The sequence below is a fragment of the Eptatretus burgeri genome, chromosome 2, assembly GCF_056783735.1.
Source record: "Eptatretus burgeri isolate ZD-2024b chromosome 2, Ebu_testis_v1, whole genome shotgun sequence".
In the NCBI taxonomy this organism is placed as follows: Eukaryota; Metazoa; Chordata; class Myxini; order Myxiniformes; family Myxinidae; genus Eptatretus; species Eptatretus burgeri.
The window spans coordinates 136,145,670-136,165,227 of record NC_140962.1 but is presented as its reverse complement, the minus strand read 5'-3'; the positions used below and the strand labels follow the sequence as shown (position 1 = coordinate 136,165,227).

At 41.7% G+C, this 19,558-nt stretch overlaps 1 long non-coding RNA gene across 1 annotated transcript in view; it reads right to left on the bottom strand.

The window, feature by feature from the left end:
* The window catches only part of LOC147033223 (uncharacterized), a 30,786-nt gene that overhangs the window by 10,077 nt on the left and 1,151 nt on the right, over positions 1 to 19,558 (bottom strand). Inside the window, exon 2 of the long non-coding RNA XR_015055495.1 lies at positions 1,786 to 1,909. This is a non-coding gene — a long non-coding RNA (uncharacterized LOC147033223). The remainder of the gene's footprint in view (positions 1 to 1,785; positions 1,910 to 19,558) is intronic.

Here is a 19,558-nt window from a genome sequence, read left to right as displayed (position 1 = left end):
GCCACGAGCACAGCGCCGGCAACAAGAAGAATGTGTTATAAAACATGATTCGCTTCTTTTTCACGTGTTTCACGTCATTTTGATCCACACGATCCTTTTGACAAGTCTCACGTTGTTTTGTTACTTGCCATGCTTTTGCCCACGTTATGAAGTGCAAGATGCTGTCTATTTGATGAAACCCATGAGCAAAACGATGGGTTTTATTTGACAGTTGTAGCTAAAAGTACTGATAAAACTCTCCTTCGATTGAATTGAAAATTTGTGGGAATGGTTCACAATTTTAAAATTTAATGAACATGGTCGGGATTATTCCACAACAACAAAACTCAATACATAAAATCTACATGATAATGCACACGTAGGGAGCATATGACCAACACAGGGCATTTTTTGTTTTTTTCATTTTGAACAAATGTTTGTTCTTGAAGTTGCAATTTTTTTCTTTAACTTGCCACGCATAGTTTTTGATGGGATTCAACACACTTACACTACCACTGGGTTCATGCGCATCTGCATTGTGCTGAACCCGAAAGCAAGTTGAGAACTTTCAAAAGAAGAAACGTCATGTTTGTCAGAAAAATTTAATGACCCATTCATGCAGTGCAGACAAGAGGGGGTAAATTGGGGTGGATGATGGACTATGGATACAAGACTAGCAAAGTTTAAAATGGATGTCCAACCACACAAATGCACTGAAAGAAAGTCACCAAGGTGGAGGTGTGTGTGCAAGTGAGTCAGTGCAAGCAGCAGAAAAGTGTCATTGTGTGTATTTAGCTGTGGCCAGTGTGTACCAGGGGACCAAGCCGGAACAAAATGTGAGCAAGCATCAGTGGCTTCAGGCCAAGGTTTGGTGAGATTAAAGTGAACATGAATGCACATCGGAACTCACAAACGGAAGTGCCAGCAAGCACAGGTCTTTCAGAAAGCCAGCACCTGTGGCTCTTGCTCAAGTGAAGATTTGATTTTAAATCAGATAGGAACATGGTTTTTCAGTCGACTATCTTGCATCGGTACTCCTGGAATCGTGAAGAGGAGCACTGTACAGGGTGACCATAATGTTTTGTGACCAATTGTAAAAATTGTGACATTGCCTTTTATCACTTTAGCTGGCAACACTGAAGGGTTCGACAAGTTATACCACGTACATTTGCAGTGCTATTTGACTTTATTACACATTTTACAGTATATGACATAAGCCTTAAGTGTCCAGTGGATCCATTTGTTCTCATCATTGTCTAAACAGAGAATAATTTTGTGTCATGTTCTGTGGGACATGACATGTATTCCGGAGCATGTACGAGGTGATGTGTTTCAAAGCAAATCTCACTTCACATGGTAACATTCACTCAATCTGAAAAAAATGGAAACTAATTAGCACTGGCCACACAAAGGCAATGTCACAATTTTTACAAGGGTTGACAAGACATTGTGGCCACACTCAATTAGGCCTGAACACCTGTCGTGTGGCTGACAATGTCTGCTCATCTGGTGCATATTGCATTGAATCTGTGTCAGCCGGTAGGAGTGAAGCATCAGCACAGCATGAGAAAGTGCATCCACGTTAAACTCCAGGTAGTTTGAAGGGTTGGTATCATGGATAAGAAAAAGAGCCTCACAAACCATAAATACCACATGCACCAAAGAAACAGTTGATGATGCAATACCAAAAACTAAGTTCGATGTTATGGGAATTAAAATCGATGTAATGCACATTTCTATTTGAAACACATCAAGCCCAAGCAATCGCACCATTCTCAAATATGTAATAGGGTAGCAAGTATTTACCTGTTGCTGTGGATGTGTGTGAGCAATTTAATTGAGCGAAGTCAGAGAGACCCCACAAATCAGGTGGTGCACGATCCTAGAATTCTGATGGTATCGAATCAATGCACTGACGTCTTCACGGTAACTACATCACATTCATCCACAACACAACTCCATGTAATATTCCATGAGATGCACTCAACCTATCTAACTCCAACTGTGGAATGCATTTTACTTTACATACCTAATCACTAACATGTATGTTGTACAGAAACCGTAGGTCTTCATTAGTATGTTGCTCCTGATTTCCATTATATAAATGCTCAGAATAACTCCAATGAGAATGCTTGGGCCTGAGGGAGCCTTCGAGATATTGGATTTCTTATTGGATGCTTGAATGTTAAATTAAGTGGAAACATGCACAAAATTGTGTTTCATACTTTCACATGAACCAGTGGCATCAGAATCCAGGTTCAAATCCCATATGCTGCACTGTACGATGTCGAAGTCAGGAGACTTCCAATGTTGGGATGGCTCAATGCAATATAAATCCTCAAAAATAATCACAAACAGATGGTGTCTTGTGTCGGGACATCCATTATACAAAGAAAGATGTAGGGATGGTTTCACAGAATCATTTATTTTGACCATCCTTCCCTTGTTTGCATGGTTTTTGGAGGAACATCCCTACATCCTTTTACCTTTTAAAAGAATGTTTTTATGACTTGTATATCAGGAAGTGGATATACTTTCTATGTACGGATGGTATCAACACTCCATAGGGTTAATATAAGGCCAAGAAAGATAAAAAAGACCAGTTGATCATCCCTGTCCGCTTAGTGTCAGGTCAGGCCAGATTAGATCTGTTATTTGCTTCAGGTATCATGTAAACCTGTGCTAACCTGTTCCATGGTCGGGTTGTCGGCGACTAAACCGTCTCCCCCACCAGGTTTTTTGGTGAGGAGGGTGTTTGGATATGGACACCCAGCAGGATTAAAAAGCAAAATATGTCAAAGGGCGGAGGAGCTCCTTGTGAGCCAACGGCCATCCATATCTCGTACCCAACTGTGTCTGCAGACGTCCTCCTGCAGTTGAGTTACTTCTTATTAGGAGGTTGGTGGCAGGATTTGCACTCCAACCACCGTAAAACCCTTCATTCCGCAAAACACAAAAACGCAATAAAATCTGAAAATCCACTCCGTGGGAGTACCTCCTGTGCAGCTTCCCTTCACAGGGCAGCTCACAGGATGACGGGATTGGGGCAAGATGACGGAGACTTTAGATATCCTCTTGGGGGCCCTCGAGGTGCTGAAGGAGGAGTCAGAGCCACTGGGATTACGGGTTTCCTGGGTCAAAACTAAGATCCAGGCTTTCACTAACATGTTGGATGTTGCTGTCCTGTCTGTGCCTGTTTGTGGTGAGGATGTTGAGGTTGTGGAGAGATTCACTTACCTTGGCAGTGATATTCATGTCTCTGCCGGCTGTGAGTCAGAGGTCAAAAGACGTCTGGGTCGGGCCTGGGGAGTCATGGATTCACTGGATAAGGGGTGTGGCGCTGCCGCTACCTGTGCGGGAAGACGAAAGTCCGAGTCTTCAGGTCCTTGGTGCTTCCAGTCTTGCTCTATGGAAGTGAGACTTGGATTCTGACCAAGGATCTGAGATGGAGAGTTAACTCCATTGGTACCTTGACTCTTCAGAAAATCCTTGGCTATCGCTGGTCGGACTTTGTGTCCAACGAGCGGTTCCTGAGAGAGACTCAAATGAGATTTGTTAACAACATAGTCGGTAAGCATCAGCTGCGGCTGTATGGACATGTGGCTTGTTTTCCTGACGCTGATCCTGCTCACCAGATTCTCTCAGCGAGGGAGTCTCGTGAGTGGAGGAGGCCAATGGGCCGACCACGTGCAAGGAGATGGGGATGGGCCAGGCATCTGCCTGGGGGATGGCCAGACGGAGGCCCCTGGAGTACCGGTGGAAAGTGGACGCAGCGACCCGCTGCTCTGTTGAATGCTCCCATACCTGATCTGATCCACTTCATTTTTTGTATCCGCTTCCTTTTTTTATTTGTTATTTTGTCAAACATCCCAGAAAATAAACAAAAAAAAAATCGCACCCGTGTCGGAAGGTAGCTGGGCAGTGAAGTGTCTACACTGCTAAAAAAGTAGCCCCGTGGGGGACTGACTGTTACTTCCCCAACAGGCGGGGGGGGGGGGGACATTACTGTCCTGATGCAAACTAAACATAAACACAAAAAACTAAACAACAAAAGAAAAACTAAACAACAACAAACTATTAACAAATGAAACACAGTGGGTTATTAAAGTTCTTCATCTTCATTTATGATGGATGGATGGAGGAAAGGACATATGGTATATTGAAGCGGTTTACACCACTTAAAAATCCATATCTTTGTGCATGACTCTTGCACCATTCATTGAATCAATCATTTTCCCATGTCGATGTTGAGTTTTTATAACTTGTTCCGAGTTGGACCAGGGAGTGCTGGCGAGTCCACATCCCACATATGTAAATCTATGTATTCAATGTTTACTGCAGATCTATATGGAAAGATGGCATAGCCAATACTTTTAATATACACAAAGTGTGGAGTTTTTTGTATTTTGCCATGTATTCATTACATATTTGTTTTGGACTGTGGATTGCATTTTTAATAGGCAAAGTGAGTGATGTGTCAGTTATATGACCCACCTCATATTTGTTTGGGGGTAGAAAACTGAAGTGTCTGGTACATGATTCATGTAATTTCTTTTGGAGGGGTGGGGTTGGGGAGGTAAAAAAAAACACAAAACTGGTGTGCCAGGTACATGATTTGTCGGGTACTAAAAGCCGCAGGCCATTTTGAAAAAATAAATAAAATAAAATTCCAAATAAAAAAGACCTCCCCTTTTCTTAAAAACAAAAACAAAATGCAGATGATCAACTGATATTTTTTTATTTGGCCTAACACAAATCCTCAAAACAACCCAAGAACATACAAACATACGAACCTATGAAGTACCTACCAGTCATTTGGGGAGGATTTCACACCCGACAATATTCTTGAAACTCTTGGCCATCAACGCTGAACTACAAATATGATCAACTCCAAACTTCTTTATAATTCTTGTTCTTCTCTTCAGACAGCCAAATTCAAAATTAGTTTAAGTTCAGGACTTGGTTTAAACACGAATCGACTGCATTTTACAGTGGGAAGGCCCATGACTACTTCAAAGTTTCATAAATGGAAAGGATTGAACAAAGTCGGTGGAGGCACACAGCACACCTTTGAGTATGGAAATGAAGGCCTTCAAGGGTTTGGTGGGAAAACGCCTGTCAATCAGTCTAATGGGGGGTGTGTCATGAGTTACACAATTGTTTCAGGGCCAGTTGCACCTATATGGGTGTGGTTAACGATGGAATATTATTTCTGCCATATAAAATAATACGACTACAGAATGCAAAGTGTTTTCACACATAATGGACAAGATATTTCATAATGCAATCAAAATAAAATTATGCAGCATGTAAATAAATTTGAAACATGAAAAAGAGGAATGAGAGATTGCAGACCCTCGCAAAGACTTGTTTTGTGTAGTGTTTGTGTATTGCTGTGTAACGTAATTAATAATAGTCATAACTGGAACTGCCACTTGATAACTGCTGGCAGTGATGACCGGGTACATACAGGATGATCCCTCAGGAAAATTGAAAGAGAATAGGCTAAGAATGATGGAACCACTGAGAAAGCCTTGGCAGGAAAAAAATGTTAGTTTTTGCTTGGCTGGAACCTGTCTATAATTAAGAAGAGTGCTTGGGCTATCCATACGATGTTGAATGTTACTTCGCACACATTTGTGCTTCGAGGTCGACGTCTGGCCAAAGTGGTTGTGATTGGTACATTGCGCCTGTTTTTCCCGCTACTCCAAAGGTGGTGGTGGTGTCGGTGGTGATTGTGGTTGAGGCGATGTTCGTGGTGGTGAATTGTGGCATGGTGGTTCATTGTGATTGAGGTGGTGTGGTTGTTTGTTGTGGTTGAGGTGGCAATGGTGAATGTACAGCGAGCTTTGGTAATTTTATCATGGTGAGGAGTGGAAATAAAAGTGTCAAGGTTGTGTGATCGTTGTCGCATTTGTGGGTAGAGCGTGGTGAAGGTTGAAATGGTATACCAGTTGGATTGTGGTGCGTAATTCAAACTTGGATTTGGCACGCTTATGTAAATTAGCTATGTGCGTGGCATGCTTGTTTGTTGTGAGCAGGGCCGGATTTTCTAATAGGCAAAATAGGCCATTGGCCTAGGGTCCACCAGTAACTGGGGGCCCACCGGGGACTTGTGGGTTCTCTGATCGGCCAAGGAGTAGGCGAGTAGGCTCTATAGTAAAATGAATAAAATAAAATAAGGTAACGAAAAATATAACAGCACATTTTTAAATGCCCGCTTCCCACCATCTATCTATCTATCTATCTCTCTATCTATCTGTAGATTATTGGGTAATCAATCTAGTTTACCCTTATTATCAGTATTTCCGTCGATATGTTTGTCTGTCTGTCTGTCTGTATGTATGTCTGTTCGGTCCAGTGCTCCGTTAATACAATGGCGATTTTGATGAAACTTGGTTGGTAGGTTCATACCATGACCTAGTTATGTGCAAATGAGAACCGTTGCTATGGACCCATCCATTGCCTAGCAACGGACCTTTGAAATTTTCAAAAAAAATCTCAAAAATTAATTTTTTCGAAAATCAAAAAATCGGGCCACGAGCGACAGTGGGCAGTACATTCAGCCATATTGTCAAAAATTTCCAGCCGGATCCTATGAAAACTGTCGGAGAAATAGACTTTGAATGAACCCTGGTCGAAAACAATAAAAAAACGAAGTTTGTTATATCTCAGACTATGAGTCAGATATACATGAAACTGGTATGGTAGGTTCATGGTATGTCCTAGTTATGTGTGAGAAAGAACCGTTGCTATGGACACTTTTGGTGGCTCGTAACGGCTGGAAAACGACTAAATTCGACTTGATCGACTACCCATGTCTGCCTACCGGCTTGTTTTGTGATATTGGTATCTCTTATACTGGACTTGAACTAATTTATTATTACTTTATGCTTATAGATTATTCTTGGAATCTTGGGGATTCTCATGAGATAGATTAATTATGTCGTCCCAGAAGAAATAATATGAGTGGCTCACAAAAGAGAATGTTAAAAGAAACCAAAGCTGCACAACTCCAATCACTTCCAAAGCTGACAACCTTTTAAAAACCAAAACCAAAAGAAGATTCAGAGCCAAGTACCAGTGAAGGTAAATGCCCAGGCGATGACCACGACGAAGCAAGGTCAGCTGAGTCACAGTCACAGATATCGAGTGAATCAGCAATGGAAGTAGAAGTAACACCTGTGATTGAAGCTTCATCCAATTAATCTCAGTTGACCGATAAAAAACATTCTGTGGAACAAGATGTTAGTGCTGATTTGTGTGTATCGAGTGATCCAGCTGACTGGCAGATAATTGATGATAAATTGATTGAATATTTAGTAAATCATCCTCTTGATCAAAACTGTGAACAAGGTGACTTCTCAAAATCCGCAAGAAGTGTGGGTGAGGGTGAAAAGGAAAGAGTTCGATACGTGCCCATATCCTTGTTTACACGTAAAATGGCAAATGATGAAAAAGTTAAAAGGGAATGGCTTGTGTATTCTCCAAAAACTGGCGATGTATTTTATGTTCCATGCAAGCTGTTCAGCAAGCAAGTCTCATTGTTTACAAGTGGGTTTAGTGACTGGAAAAACTGCCAGCATAGAGTTGCTGAACACGAAAGAAGTAAAGAGCATAAAAACTCAGTTACTGCTTGGGGTGTAAGGGCAGTTTCAGCAAGTCGAATTGATTCCACTTTGGCTTTGCAAGTAGAAGTAGAGAGAAAATATTGGAGAGAAGTTCTGTTGCGCATAGTTGAAACACTAAAATTTTTGACATCAAGAGGTCTTCCTCTCAGATGTAGTGATAAAAGAATTGGCTCTAGCAACAATGGTAATTACCTTGGAGTAGTGGAACTCTGAGCAAAATTTGACCCTCTTCTTGCACAGAATCTGGATAAGTACAGTGCTGTGGGTAGTGGAAAGACTTCATATCTCTCAAAAACGATTTCTGATGACATTATCAATTTGATGGCTGAAGAAATTCACTCAGTTATCATAAGTGAAGTGAAACAAGCCAAATATTATTCAGTTAGTGTTGATTCCACACTGGATGTTAGTCATACTGACCAACTTACATTCATAGTTCGTTATGTAAAACCAGACGGTAAACCTGTTTTGCGATTTCTGAAGTGCATAGACATACATGACCATGGTGCAGAGAGCATAGCCTCAACTGTTGTACAATTCATCGAAGATGTTGGTCTTGATTTGCGTGACATGAGAGGCCAGAGTTATGACAATGCTGCCAATATGTCTGGCATTTACACTGGTCTCCAAGCCAGAATAAAGGCTATGAATCTCCTGGCATATTATGTCCCTTGTGCAGGTCACTCCTTGAACCTTGTAGCAACATCAGCTGCCAGCAGTTGCCTTGCGTCTGTTTCATATTTCAGTTTTTTACAAGCCTTATATAACTTCTTCTCAGCCTCCACATATAGATGGGATCACTTGAAAGCCGCACTCCTAGCTGCAGGGATTGTACTGAAATCCCTATCAGATACTCGCTGGAGTGCAAGGGCTGATGCTGTTAAAGCAGTGTTTTTACATTACCATGAGATAAAGTCAGCACTGGAGAACATATGTTCTTTCAGCAGACAAACTGTGGCTTCAAAGCTTGAAGGTGAAGGTCTCAGAAAACAAATGGAATCATTTGAAACAGCACTTCTTACTGTAATATGGTGTAATATTTTGACAAGGTTTAATGCAACCTGCTTATCACTTCAAAAAGTTGAGACTGACCTTCTGTCAGTTGTGAACCTGTATGAGAGTTGGATCTCCTTCATCTCTGAAATAAGACAGCGTCAGTTTGATGAAATAGAATATCAGGCTTGGACTTTTGCTGAGTCTATCTATACAGATATAAAAAAAAGAACAAAAAAGAGAAATAAATTATTTGATGAATCAGTTTGGATAGAAACTCATCTTGATCCACGTTAGAAGTTCATGGTGGACAATTTTTACACAATATTAGATTGCCTTAGGAATAAATTAGAGTGCAGAGTGAATGCCAATTCAGAAATAAAGAAGCTGTTTAGCTTTTCAACAGAGTATGAGAGTATGAACTGTGATGACCTCAAAGCTCAATTGGAACTCCTTGTCAGTACCTATTCCAGTGAGCTGGAAGCATCTGTTTAAGATGAATTTTTGCAGTTGAAAGACATTTTGTCTTCTGAATCTGACAGGTCAGTGACAAACATTTCCACGTTGTTGAGGTCAAAAGATGGTATTTTGACAACTGCCTTTCCAAACATTAGTATTTTGGTAAGAGTGTTCCTTACCATCCCCATTACAAACTGTCAAGGAGAGAGGTCTTTCTCTACTCTATCTCGAGTGAAGAATCACCTGAGATCAACTTTGGGACAAACCAGATTAAACTCACTTTCATTACTATGCATTGAATCTGACCTCCTACAATCCCTTGACACAAACAGCATCATTGACAAATTTGCTAAAGAAAAAAGCAGGAAAATGTCATTTTGAACTTCACATAGTTGTGCTTGCAAAATTTATTATGCTTCAGTTTCATTGTATTTTTCCATTAACCCAATGTGTAAGATGTACATGATATGGAACTTGATTTACTTTGATGTACTTTGATATACTTAATATGGAACTGATTTGATTAAAATTATTGATGTGTTACATTATGTTGTAATTCTTTTTTTAAACATTACAATATAATGATATATATATTTTTTTTTATTGGGGGGGGGGGGGCACGGATAAGGTTTGGCCTGGGGCCCACAAGCAAGTAAATCCGGCCGTGGTTGTGAGAGAGGTTCCTGTGCAGAGTATTTGGATGGGAAAATGGGGTAAAAAAACTACCCAATCCCACACAACGCATATTGGCCACTTCTGAAATTGGTGATAGAGAGAAACCCATAGAAACCAGGTAGAGAGAAACCCATCCAATATATAAAGGTGAGTTTGTGTCTGTGGGTGGATGTGTGGGTTCTGCGGATGGATGTGTGGGTCTGTGGGTGGGTCATCAGCGTTCCCCATGCTACAGGCCACACCTTCCTACTCCTTTCCCTCCAGCCATCCAGAAATCGCCACTGTCTTTTTCACCCCAAAAAGCTCAGATTGTTTACAGGCCTCTGATGTGCATTTGAAGACTGAACAACGCATCTTTTATCATTAAATGAAGGTACCGTTTTGAGGAAACAAAGGTACATTTCGATTATAACTCAAACGAAGTAATGCATGTTTTGTGTGCAGCGATCACGGCAGCAGTCTAATATACAATGCCCAATGAAGGTACATTGATTCTCAAATGCAGAGGAAGGAAAATGGTAATATAGTATTTCATTAAAAAAAACTTTTGGTTTTCACCCGACATTTCAAAGCTGAAAACAAACTGATGGATATGTAATATTACGTAAAGTGAATAAATATTAACATCAGCTTGGTGGTGAAATACCTGCTTCTGTAATTAATTAGACGGGAGGCTGGGGAAATTCCCGAGAGATATTTATCATGTATGTGTGCACTTTAAGGTTGTATGAAATGTACACATCCACTTTCATGCATTCAACATCACCTCTGAGTTTACGTACATTTTAAAACTGAACAATGTTCATTTTCATGACAACAAAAATGGTTATGATTAATATTTAAAGTCTTTATTTTAAAATAAACTGGCCTTTTGTCTGTGTTTTGTCTGCGCTCCACAAGAAACTTGGTTTCTGAAGACCCCCCAGATTCATGACATGGCGATGAAGATAAACATCGATACCATCACTTCTTTCAGCCATATTGATGAATTTGTCCCTTAGGGGGTGGGGTGGGAGGAGGCAGGGGATGGGGTTGGGTGGGAAGAGGGACCTGACATTGCCTGGCAACACCGGGTACCCCTGCTACTTACACATAAGGGAAGGGCTATCTGAAACAAATCCTAATGAAATAACTATCTCGGGAACCCCTATATGTTGCGTGCCATTGCTTCCGGGTTCACAGTTCACAGAACCGTCAGAGTCCACAAAAGGCCACGAGGTTTCATGGTTTTTGAGCAATGGAGGACACACATACACACTGAATGACACATTGGCAAACACAAGCACACACACACACACAAACTTTTATTATTATCGACGAGCAAGTACCGCCCGTTGTGTCACTAATGGGAATACTAAGAGAGAAGGGGGAGGAGAGAAAGTGAGGTGAGAGTGAGAGAGGGGGGAGGAAGAGAGAGAGAGGGAGAGAGAAATAAAAGAGAGGAGGGAGGGAGAAAGAGAAGGGGGGCAGGAAGGGAGAGAGAGAGAGAGAGAGTGGAGAGAGGGGAGAGTGAGGAGGGGATGAGGAAGGCAGAGAAGATAGGGGGAGCGAGGAGGGGGGGCAAGGATGGGAGGCAGAGTGAGGAAGGGAATGGAAGGCAGTGTGAGGGGAAGGGAAGGCAGCATGAGGGATTGTGAGGGAAGACAGCATGAGGAGAGGAGAAGGGAGGGCAGCATGAGGAGAATGGAAGGCAGCATGAGGGGAAGGGAAGGCAGCATGAGGGGAAGGGAAGGCAGCGTGAGGGGAAGGGAAGGCAGCATGAGGGGAAGGGAAGGCAGCATGAGGAGAGGAGAAGGGAAGGCAGCGTGAGGAGAATGGAAGGCAGCATAAGGGGAAGGGAATGCAGCATGAGGGGAAGGGAAGGCAAGAGGAGAGGAAGGTGAGGTAGAGTATGGGGGTGAAAATGCTTTCAATCGTCGATTGCGAAAGCAAACCTGTTGCTATTGCAGACTTTGGTTTGTTTGAATCCACATTTTCAACAGTTACTAATAGGTACTCTCTCTGGTGTTTGGTTTTCAAATGTTTCAGCATATTGGATGTATTAATGCAATGAGCAAGGTCCATTGAACAAAGTGAGCATGCAACTTTTAAACTGTTTTCTTTAATCTCCTCAAAATAGTTCCAAACTGCACTTCTGGACTTTTTGAACGACATGTTATTAAAACTTTAATAGTCAATGCAGAGTATTGCCGACACATCTGTCAGTAAAGCAATTAGCATGATTGACCAGGTCAGGTGTGGGAGCATGTACCGTAGAAGCGCATTGCTGTGTCCACTTTCTGCCGGTATTCCAGGGGACTACGTCTGGCCACCCCTCAGGCAGATGCTTGGCCTTCCCCATCTCCTTGAGATGGCGATAAACTTGCTGCAACTACAAGGCACGTGGTCAGCCCATTCACCTCCTTCACTCACGAGGCTCCCTTGCTGAGAGCATCTTGTGAGCAGGATGAGCATCAGGAAAACGAGCCACCTGTACATGCAGATGCAGCTGATGCTCACAGATTATGTAGGTAACAAATCTCATTTGAGTCTCTCTCAGCAACCGCTCGTTCGACACAAAGTCTGACCAGTGATAGTGAAGGATTCTCCAAAGAGAGCTGGTACAAAGGAATGAAGTCTCTGTCTTCGATCCCTGGTCACAGTCCAAGTCTCACATCAGTAGAGCAAGAATGGAAGCACCAAGGACCTGAAGACTCGGACTTTCATCCTCTTGCTCAGGTATCGACAGCTCCACACCACATGATCCAGTGAATACATGACTCCCAAGGCCCAACCCAGACATCTATTGACCTCTGCTTCCCAGCTGGCAGAGACATGAATATCACTGCCAAGGTAAGTGAAAATCTCGGTGACCTCAACTTCCTCACCACAAACAGGTACAGACAAGATAACTGCATCCAAGCTGTCATTAAAAGCCTGAATCTTAGTTTTGACGAAGGAAACCCGTAATCCCAGTGGCTCTGACTCCTCAGTCATTACCTCGAGGGTCCCCAAAAGGATATCCAGCGTAATCGCAAAGATGACTGCATCATCTGCAAAATCAAGGTCAGAGATCATCACATTCTCAAACGATGCACTGCAGCTTGATCTCTCAGACATCCTCCCCAGAATCCAGTCCATACAAGCACTGAAAAGTGGGTGGACCAGAACACTCCCTGATGAGCTCCAGTTACAACTGGAAATAAGTCAGGGACGGTATCACCTCATCTTACAGCACTCTCAGTACCAGAGTATAGTTCAGAGATCAGATTGATCAGTTTTGTTGGCACCCTACGAAGACCAAGAATCCTTCAGAGGGCATCCCGATTCACTGAATCAAATGTTTCACAGAGATTAACAGAAGCTGTAAGCAACCCCTGCCGAAACTCTCATCTGCGGTTGGTGAGGACCCGAACTGCAATGATACGGTCAATCCTTGACTATTTAGTGTAAAGCCTGATTGCTTTACCGGCTATCTCTAAATGCCTTGCTATTCAGTGAAAAGGACTACACCCTTGTCCAGTGTTTAGTTTGCAAGTGACTTGCTTTTGCTGTTATATTACAAACAGGACACCCCAGTTGCATTTTCCTTTTCAATTGATACATGACCAGGCCATGTTTTACGAAAAAAACCCCCGAAAAAACCGCTTCTCTCTATGAAGTAGGAATTACGTGAAATCAACATCGATTCCAGTTAACTTGATTCCTTTCGATTCCATGGTTAGAAATGAGTACTTTGGAATTTGTCCACCCACCACAAAGCACTCAGGCAAGCACTCCAATGAAATTTTGGACAAGGAACAGCTGACTGGGAAACACTAAACACCATCCAGCGATGTCTGGAGATGACCAGAGTATCAAGCAATGATTAATGAGGAAAGTGTGTGAATTGGTCAAATGAACACTTTTCTTTTTTAGCAGTTAGAACTGCTGCTAAGTTCAATTCCACAGTTTAAATTTTAAAATTATATTCAGGTTAAGAGATTCTAGAGGTCATCGCATCACAGCTGTAATGCTTAGAAATGTACGGACAGTTGTATTTTTAAGGGGAGGAGATGGGAGGAGTTTGGGAGGAGATTGTGGGGGGTTTGGGATGAGGTGGGAAAGGGTGTGGGTGGAGGTAAGTGTGAGGTGAGGTGAGGGGAAGGGAGACCTGTGGTGTAGCGTTAATTACGATTCATACTGTTTCATCAAAACGATTCTGCATAGAATAACATTGAAGATGGAAAATAAACAAGGTCTAAAATATATTTTCTACTGGTTATTCCATAAACAATACTTGGAGACAAACACTGCCCTGATGCCTCCAGAGCCACGCCGACCAGAGACGAACACCAAGACAAACTATCGTCCGGGCATAAACACCACCTGGACACGTCTGGAGATAAATACCGCCCAGACATGTCTGGAGACAAACAAACATGGCCTGGACAACTCCAGAGACAAACACTGTCTGGAGACAAGCAATGGCCGGAGATAAACTGTTCGGGAGAAACATCGCCCAGCCACATCCGGAGACAAACACCATCCTGGAGAGAGAAAGAGAAAGGAGAAAGGAGAAAGGAGAAAGGAGAAAGGAGAAAGGAGAAAGGAGAAAGGAGAAAGGAGAAAGGAGAAAGGAGAAAGGAGAAAGGAGAAAGGAGAAAGGAGAAAGGAGAAAGGAGAAAGGAGAAAGGAGAAAGGAGAAAGGAGAAAGGAGAAAGGAGAAAGGAGAAAGGAGAAAGAGAGCGAGAGCGAGAGCGAGAGCGAGAGCGAGAGCGAGAGCGAGAGCGAGAGCGAGAGCGAGAGCGAGAGCGAGAGCGAGAGCGAGAGAGAGAGAGAGAGAGAGAGAGAGAGAGAGAGAGAGAGAGAGAGAGAGAGAGAGAGAGAGAGAGAGAGAGAGAGAGAGAGAGAGAGAGAGAGAGAGATATTGAGTTTTTATATTCTTTTATTACAAAAGTATAAAAAGGTGTCTCACCAATGAGACAAAGGCATTAGCACAACACTTAACTGTTTTTCACAGCAAGCAAACAAAATATATTTGAACAAACAAGAGGGTAATTAGAAAGGTAGAAAATTTTTTCTTTACCAAAACAGATGAACAACTAATTATTAAAAAAAACATTTTAGGTTTATTCATACATTTTAAATCAGAAAGGAAACTCAAGTGATTCATTTACAACAGAGCAAAGAACATTTTTTACACACCATTTGTCAACAAAATCCTGCATTCTCCCATACTTGCAACAGAAAAAGAAATCAAGCTGAATGCGAGACACAACTAAAGTTCTAAACGTTAATAAAACACAAGAACAAGCATCCACAGATTCCACCTTCTTTTTCCTTGTCTTATAAATTGCCATTTTTGCTTCAGCAACCAAAAACCTGGCCAAACCAGTCTCAGATTTGAAACTCGAGGAAATAGGGAAACCATAAATAAATTTCATCAAGGAAAAAGAAAGACCCATCTTTAAAATAATATCATGCAAAAACTGAAAAAGAGGGACAAGTCTTATGCAATCTACATATGCATGACAAAGCATTTCATTGTTTTCACAAAATGGGCACAATTCCGAGATCTCATTGGAAAACTTGTGCAATAAGATATTATAAGAGATGATGCAATGCACTAATCTCCATTGCAGGTCGCCCGAACATTGAGAAATTGGGGGGGGGGGTGTATAAACCTCTCCATGCAGGGACAAGAGGGGTCGAAGTTGGCAAATGTTCTTTCCATTGAATCCTGAAAGGACTTTTAACTGAATCGGCAAAAATATACTGCATACAAAAGGAATACAGGTTACCCTTCTCAATGGAATTTAAAGGTACAGATTTGCCATCCCAGTCCAAAAGCAAAACAGGGAAGGCATATTGATTGGGGAAATCCACAATATCAAAAAGACTCCTGAAACCCACTCCAAAACTCATTAATGCCTTTAAGATAGCAGAAAAAAGTTGACCAATTATCCGAATTGATTTCAACCCAGTAATGGTGGAGATTTCATGACCAGATTTCCATCTTTCTTTTGAAAAATCCAGCAGATTGTGCACAAGAAGTATATTGGACCCCACAAAACGTTGCGCAAAAGCCCTAGAGGATGGGATTCCTGTAAAACAGGGATTGTAGAAAACGGGTTCATTTAAGAACATCGAGGCAGTAAAGGAAGTGACCTCACGTTGCAGTGATAAAGCTTGCCAAGCATTGATCACACTCTGCATATACAGAGGAAGTGGTGACACGTCGATCTTCAGGAGGTCGAGCAAAAAAAGCTCACGGCCATATCCAAGCCGGCCCGCTTGCTTTAGCAAACAAAGGGTCAAACTCTCCCAAGGCATGTGGTTATAAAGCAACTTTTTCACAAAAAGAATGCGGAAAGTCATGATCCTGTTGGTGATGTCAACAAGCCCTTGACCCCCCTCATTACAAGAAAGGCTGAGCACACCTGGTCGAAGCCAGTGCATACCACCCCAGAAAAAAAATCGATCAAGTGTTTTTGAATATTTTTAATTAGCCACGCAGGTGGCTGCAAGACAATAAACCTGTGCCACAAGATGGAAGAGACCAAATTGTTAATAACTAAAACTCTTCCATGATATGATAATTTGCACAGAAGGCCCCTCCATCTCTGAAGTCTGGAGTAGACTTTGTCTGTTCGTCCATCCCAGTTTTTCTGAATACTTTGAGCATCACCAAGGTGTACACTCAAATGGTAAACACTATTATTCTTCCAGGATAAATTGCCAGGTAGTGTTGGGAAGGAAAAATGCATTGGTAATCCAAAAAAAGGAGGCATAACTCTTTGTCCAGTTTACTCTGGCTGAGCAAGCAAGGGTAAAATTATTCATAGTTTTAAGTAGCTCAGATACATCTTCTTGACATTGAATTGTAGTGCAGATATCATCTGCATAAGCAACAACTTTTATAGCAGGTATGTCCGGAGCGACAGAGAATCCCACAAGTTTCTCACGCAATTTAACTTAAAGGGGTTCAATGGATAGAACACAAAGGAGTCCGGATAAGGGACACCCTTGCCTTATTCCTCTGCTAACAGTAAAGGGAGGAATCAACTCATTATTTATTTTGAATAAACTATAAATATTGTGATACAACAACTGAATATATGATACAAAAATACGACCAAAACCAAAACCCTTTAGGATAGCAAATATATAACTATGATCTATACTATCAAAGGCATGCTCTTGATCAACAAAGATGAAGCCAGTACTTTTATGCAGAAATCACACACATCAGCAATGTCACAAAGAGCGCCAAGATTGTCATATATTGATCGTCCAGGCACACAACAGGTTTGATCAGGATGCACCAAAGATTGGACTACCAATTTTAAGCGAGAGGCAAGGACCTTTGAAAAAATCTTGTAGTCGGTGTTCAGTAAGGAGACAGGACGCCAGTTTCTGAGTAACTGGGTGTCTCCCTTCTTTGGTAACAAGGAAACAACGGCTCGCCGGAAACTTACGGGGAGCTCCTCAACTTGAAAACTTTCCTTGAGTACTTCCAAAAGTTTGGGTCCGATAATGTCCCAAAAGGTTTTGTAGAATTCACAGGGGATTCCATCCAGACCAGGAGCTTTCCCGGACGCCATACTGGAAAGAGCAAGACCCAACTCCTCCAGCGTGATGGAACTCTCCAAAGAGGCTCGCTGTGACTCAGACAACTTGGGTAAAGGTTCAATAAAGGCTTTTGCAACATTCAAATCAATCTTTTTCGCACAGAATAAAGAAGAAAAATAATCGACTACAATTCTTTTAATCATCTTAGGTTCACTTACTATCTCTCCTTCAGGTGATTGTACAGATAATAGTTGTTGTTGAGCTTTAGTTTTCCTCTCCAAAGAGAAGAAAAACTTTGATGAAGTGTCAAAAAGACTCAAATTTTTTATCTTAAGCCACACTAAAGCCCCTTTAGCCCTTTCGTTGACAAGACTGTGAAGAAGCTCTTTTTAATTATTAATTCTTTACGTAATCCTTGATTTCCGTTCAACTCAAGAGGATTTCTTTGCAATTCTAAAACCTCTTTTTCTAGAATCGTTATCCTCGAAAGACTATCCTGAGAGTGATGAAGTTTATACTGCTGACAAAAGATTTTGATGTGGATTTTTACAATATCCCACCATTGTAGCTTGCTATGAAAAGTATTTTTCCTTCCGTAAAGAGAAGTCCAAAAGATCCTAAAAGCATTGCAAAAAACAATGTCTTCCAAAAGACTAACATTTAGAGCCCAATAGGCACTGCTATGTTGAAGATAGGGAAAAGTTAATTTTAAAGAAACTAGGTGGTGATCCGAAAAGCCAGAGGGAGAAATTGCCGTAGACAATATAAAGTTCCGAAAATCATTATTAACATAAAATCTATCTAAGCAAGCGAACGATACCCTGTTATTGCAAGCTTGACACCACGAATATTGTTTAACTTTGGGATGCTGCAATCTCCAACCATCAACCAAATTATACTTTGCTAAAATGGTCGCAAACCCTTTTGCACTCTCAGGGTGAGGTTCTGAGCCATTACGGTCCAGAGCTGGCTCCAAGGTACAATTAAAATCAACAGCGAGGCACACAAGACCACTAAAATCAATCTGGGATAAACAATCGTCAAGAATGGAAAAATATTCGTTTCTTTTTGCAGGATAACTTGGGACATAAGCATTTAATAGTGTGATTTTATAGCCTCCATAAGAAAAAACCACAAAAGCCAAATGAGCTTGCATGAATTCATGAAAAATAATTTGGTCCGATGAAAGACTTGATCGAAACCAGAAAGCAACTCCTGCACTGCAGCAATCAAAGGAACTGAAAAACCAAGAACCCCTTATTGTGGTTTGCCACTCTGCAGAACAAGTAGGTCCACAACGCACATCCTGAAGAAGAGCTACATCAATATGCTTTTGATCAAGTAACATTCGAACATGTGTTTTACGTATAGGGGCGCGGCCCCCATTTATGTTTAAACAAGCAAGAGACAGAACCATTTTAGTATTTTATAGGTGGGTACTGGTTACTGAAGTTATTTCCTTGCTAGAGTTACATATTTCGTCAATCTGTGTACGTGGGATTCATTGGTGCCATAGGCTGCCGGATTTTTAGTAATAAGGGATGCAGTAAGCATAAATTTATCGAGTTCCGGAAAGAAATCGGTTAGTTTAATTTTTTTCCGAAAGGTGTTGTGGAGGAACTTGATCACCTTCGCAGGAGCAGGGGCATTTAAGCCCCTTTAGTCTTGTGAATCTCCAGCTGCACCATCCAACTCAGAAGAATCTGATATTGAACAAGTATCATCGGAATCACACGACTCGTGTACAAATTCAGCTTCCTTTTTCTTTACAGATATAGCAGACATTGGAAATGGTTTCACGAAAAAGGAATCCTCAGGAAGCAGATTTCCTTCTAACTTTTCAGGTGTCTGCTTCAAAGTCACTGAGGTAATGAGTGTGGCTGTAGATGTGACAGGCAGTTCTATGGTACTCGGTGCAATTACAGTTTGGTGAGATTGTTCTGTGGTGTTCGGCACAACTATAGTTTGGACAGATGGCTCTGAGTTATTAGGCTATGCTGTAGTCTGAACTGCTGGTTCTGAGGTATTAGGCACGACTATGGTTTCAACAGTTGGTTCTTGGGTGTTAGACACAATCTCCGCATGAACATCCTGCTTCAGTGTATGACTCCCTACTGTATGTCCAGAACAAGTTTCGTCTCCGCCTGAGACATCTACTGATGGTGTGTTTTGAAGCTCCATAGTCTGCTCGTCATCACATGTGAGAGGGCAGGCATAAACATCTGAAGGATTTTGGTTACTCTCTTTATATTGAGTGAAACCCTCTTCACAGCGACTGCTTCGGCGTA